Source organism: Ochlerotatus camptorhynchus, unplaced genomic scaffold, assembly GCF_037179485.1.
Source record: "Ochlerotatus camptorhynchus isolate MF236.1 unplaced genomic scaffold, CSIRO-AGI_Acam_v1.1 ptg000036l, whole genome shotgun sequence".
NCBI classification, from domain to species: Eukaryota; Metazoa; Arthropoda; class Insecta; order Diptera; family Culicidae; genus Ochlerotatus; species Ochlerotatus camptorhynchus.
The window spans coordinates 2,297,166-2,302,561 of NW_027040527.1; positions in this window are offsets into that span (position 1 = coordinate 2,297,166).

The window sequence follows — 5,396 nt, forward strand, 5'->3', positions numbered from 1 at the left end:
AAGAAGGAAGCATTTCTATAAATCAAAAATATTGATTATTTAAAAAAATCTGAAATCAGCACCATTGAAAGAACTGGTCATATTCAAAAGAAGGAAGCATTACATTTGAATAGCTAGTCAGGTTTAAAAAATCGAACCTTCTTATTTTTTTTTTGAGACTGATTTCAAAATTTGCAGAGCTTCGAGAAAATGGCTTGCTCTTCGGCGAAATGACCTTCGGAGAAATGACCCATGCGGCGAAATAACCTTCGGTGAAATTATCCATTCGGCGAAATAATCTTCAGCAAAACGTTCTTCGGCGAAATGTCCTGCTCGAAGCAACAAGTCTCTGAATTCCCGGGACAGAATACAGGTGGTATTATCCGAAATGACCACTTCTGGTACTACATTTCGGAAGAAACATTGGTCTCGGAGTACAGTGCAAAGTGCACCACTGTCTATTTTCCGGAACGGCCATAACAGAACCCACTTGCTAAACAAGTCCACGATAGAAAGTATATATTGGTTCTGCTTCTTGCTTCTGGGCAATGGTCCGATAAAGTCAATGGGCCTCCCTTAGCTCAGTCGGTAAAGGACCAGCTACAAAGCAAGACCATGCTGGAGGTGGCTGGGTTCGATTCCCGGTCCGGTCTAGGAATTTTCCGGGTTGGAAATTTTCTCGACTTCCCTGGGCATAGAAGTATGATTGGACTTGCCACACAATCATATCAATGCAAAAATGGTACAGGCATCGAAAGCTCTCAATTAATAACTGTGGAAGTGCATCTAGAACACTAAGTTGAGAGCACGCAATAAGCTAATATGCGATATGCAATAAGCTTGAAATGCGAAGGAGAAGAAGTCAAGGGCTATGATCTGCCAAGGGTGGGTGGTAATCCTCTGATTTCCCATAGGGGGTGTTAAGGCTATATTGGGTGCCTTATTTTCCTTGCATATGAGGCCAACAGAAACGGTGCCGAAGTCGCGCCAGGGTTTTATCCACCCCAAAATGCATATTCCTGGATAATTCTTGGGCGCTCTTTAGGTGCAGGAATCAAATTTCAATCAAATCGGGTATCGTGGAGTTTATCTGGACTGGAAACGTATTTATATAATTCGCCATCACGGAGTTGGTAATCCACAAACTGAACAGGAGACTCTGAAATTCTTACAACGAGCTTCTCGAACCAGGTCACCGACGAATCTTCGTAAGTATGAACATATGGTCGATGTGATCCAATGAAATGCTTGGGGAGAGGTGATGATTACTTATAATATATTGAGTGTTTTTTTTTAGTTTTTGGATATTTTTGAAATCTCAGATTGGAAAATATAGATATAGATATAGATTTCGAGTGAGTTTCTATGAGATGTTCTTATTAAATGTGGGTTTCCTAAATCCTTATACGAAATGTATATTCAGCAGATATTATGGAAATTGCAATTGCGTTTTTTGTTTAGTGCAATTGTGTCTTAATGTAGGCATTTTTTTTAATATCACTGATAATTTCACAGAAAATCACTACATTCTAATATTTTACCACAGACAGACAGACATGACACTATCATATTTTTCATCGATCACGCATCGAACGGTCACTTTAAATTGGTCATAGTTGGTACACGGTAATAAAAAATACCCAAAAAATAGCTTTAAACTACTCAAAATTGAGTATATTGCTTAAAGTCTCCCGTTGGGTAAAATATAAACTGACAGGTAAATACTTTTTACTCATAGGTTGAGTAAATATTACATTACCTAGCTTTGAGTAAAACTTCTAATTATGCCCTTATCATAATCATGGTGTGTGTGTGTGTGTGTGTGTGTGTGTGTGTGTACTCCCTCCAACCCCCTCTGGCCGGCAGTGATATTATGGCAGAACTCTCTCTACAATGTCACATTTATGGTCATTGTGGACGGCTTTAGTCCGGGAGTTAGAAAGTGATAGCTCTATTGCAGATTCAGCAACCCATTTCAGAATGTCTGGAGTGTCACACCCATTCCGAGGTTACTTTCACTTACACTAAGCCCCGCATGTATGCATTATCGTTATCAAATGGTAATTATTACATACACGCTTCCAGGTACGAAAATATTCTTTTCAAACCTGGCACGTAGGGTAGAGAACTACTTCGGCCTAATCGCCCATTTTGGGCCTATCGAGCAGAAAACTTCAAATAAATCCATGATTTCAGAGTTAACAAGTCAATTGTGCATTTGGTACGATACTTTAGTCAATAAGCTACCAAACGAAGTCAATGAAAACGCATGATATGAAGGTTTGCACCCATTATTCCCAAAAACAAAATAAGCGCTCCGACCGAATCAATTTTTATCTTCATCCGATAGGCCGAAGTGAATTCATTGGTGTTACAATTGTGTTTCAATGCGTTAGGCCAAGTTTAGAATCCGTAGGCCGAGTTTGGCATCAAGAAGCAGTGTTAGACTTTTGACAATATCTCAACGATTGGTTTCTCTTTATCAAAACTTAAAATACGTACGGAAAGATAAATAAATTTGAAAGCCATCCGTAATAATAACATTCTGTTTATTAAGAAAGACAAAGGGTGGGTTTTGCGTAATAGGCCGGAAAAAGGATAGATAACCCTATAAACAAACTTACCCCTCACAGGAACTCGTCAGACGCACGCCACGTCAGCTACGGTTATGGCTTGGTGGAGTCCCTGCAACGCTCGGTCGATGTCCTCCACGGTGTTAAGCGGTGGGTTGTCGATGATGTGTCTGTCTATCACGCGTCCAAACTGGGCCCAGTCCACGCGGTGGTAGTCCTTGTGCAGACTTGGAGCAGGGGCCACGTTGTAGCCCAGTACAGCCACCACTGGTTGGTGGTCAGAGCTGAGTTCGTTCAAGGCTACCGGCTTGGACAAGCTGGTATTTGACAGGAACAGGTCTAGCGTCGATGGGTTGCCCGCCGATGAGATGAATGTTGGCTCATTCGAAAACCAAACGGAGTACAGTCCATGCTGCGAGTGGTCGAATAGCAGACGACCATTCTGGTTCTGCTGGTAGTTCCGCCAGGCCTCATGGCGAGCATTTAGATCTCCTCCAACTACTAAGCGGGAACTGGTACGGGTGATGGTGGACAGGTCCTTTTTGAATTTAGCCGCTAGTCCACTGCTGGCGGCACACCGTCGAAGGCAGTAGACGGCAATGAACTGGACGTATCCAGTCGACGACTCCACCTCCACACCAAGGGCCTCGATGATAGAGGTGCGGATACTGGACAGAGTGTGGTATTTTATTCCTTTCTTGACGACGACCGCAACACCATCCCCTCCCTGGAGCTGGTGCGATCAAGCCGGATAATGTTGTGGTCAGGCAACCAGAAGCTGTCGCCGGACTTTAGATGGGTCTCGGTTAGAAGGCCCACGTCGATGCTGTGCTTGCGGAGGAAGTCGGCAAGCTCAATCTTTTTTGCTCTTACAGAGCAAGCATTCCAGGTGACGATAGTTAGCGGTTTAGACGCCATACTGGATGATGAACTTACCGAGCACTTGGATCTGTTCGGGCTTATTGCGGCACTTACGAAGAGCACCGGACATGTTGACGAAAATTTCCATCAGTTCATCCGCTGAGAACAGATCGGGGTTGTTGTTTTGCGCTGTTGGTTGTCTCCAGAATCCAGGGGGGGATGGAGAGCTTTGGCCAGCAGAATCACCGGAAGTTGCTTGAGCGGAATGCACCCGCGAATTCGCTTGCCTTTGCTGAGGAGCACGAAGAGGCGGGAAATCCTCCGTCCGAAATGCCGGGACTTTGTCCTTCTTGCGTCCTTGTTGGTTGTTAGTTGCCGCCTGTTTTTGGATGCGTTTGAAGTCCACGCGTTTGGAGCACTGTCTGTCGAAACCGTGATGAGCACCACCACAGTTGACACATTTTAACGCCACGGCTCCATCCGCAGGGCAGTTTGAAGTGGCGTGTTCGTGAGCGCAGTTGCTGCAGCGCGGCTTGATGTTGCAGTTGCGGCTACCGTGTCCAAAATTGAGGCACCGCTGGCACTGCGTTACGTCACGATGGCCGCCATGGTATGGCTCCCATCGTACGATGATGGAGTAGATCGATCGGATGGCTTGCAGCGCATTGAGAGTCAACGTCCGTTTCTGGAAGTGCACCAGGAAGAGACAATCCGGGTACGTCTTCACGTTTTCGTCTCTCATTGTCATTCGGAAGACAGCGATTGGGGATAGCTTGTACCGGTCCTTGAGTTTGTTAAAAGCGGTCAGACGGACCACTTCGCTAAGCCCTCGATCCCTGGTCTAGCCAACGGGGATCACTGAGGGTGGGTTCTACAACAACCTCTTTTTTCTGGCTTGAGCTCGAGCATGAAAGAGGAACCTTTAGGGTAGTCTGCCATGCCTCTACGGTATAAAGGGATGAGATACCTTAACATCTCAAAAACCATGATCCGCAGTGCGCATCGAAGCGTGACTCTGATAAAGAAAAACTCCGTCAAGATAATTGAGGAAACTAATTCATATACATATGATGAAACACTACTATGAAGTAATCAAGGAATTGAAAGCACTTTCTCTTATTTTATTAGCTTTTTATTTCGACTTACTGTGTGTGTGTGTATGTGGGTAGTGTCTCACGATGCGGCCGGATGCAAGCACGAAATGCGGGAATGTCGCCATTGCCTTGACGCTCGGGGTAAGGCCTACGCCGAATCCAAGAGGGACGGATCGTACGCCGGATTGGCGGATCACACTCCTTCAGACGTCGGCGCTGGAAGTCCAATCGCACGCCGGAATGGCGGATAACTTGCTGGACAATTCAGGCGGTTAATAATGGGTCCTAAGGAAAGAACGTCCCAGGGTGGGTATTACGAGGGCTACCGGGTATTTTTTAACTTTATTCTGTTTTGTGCTATGTCCTTTTACTCCATACCTGATTCTTATTTCACTTTCTAATCTAATTAGGTAACGGTGATTTCAAATGAACTTCTCTCTTTATCTCTGCTTTTTATAGGATAACAAACTTAACGCTTCGAAGCTCTGGATAAAAAGACGCTTATCTAGTTATTACCCGGTAGCTTGATCCTCATTTTTCCATACCCTTTGTTAATGTTCCCTTTTTGACGTGTCCAGTCCCGGTATCTGTGGCAACTCTTGTTTTCCCTTTTTTGGCTCACTTCATACTGTTGTGTAGTGTGTGTTGTGGTGTGAAGTGTGTTAACAAATTATGTCCTTATTATTAGCTACTCCGGAGTATTTATCAATTTTTAGCATTAACATTTACTAACATTTATAATTATTTACTTTACTAACCTACTAACAAACAAACATTTAATTAATATGTTACCAAATCTAGGTTAAATAATCTCAACAGTAACAAGTTCTTCTTCGATCGCCTTGGGATCAACATCCGGTAGACCCCTCATGACTACCTTGAAGGGCTT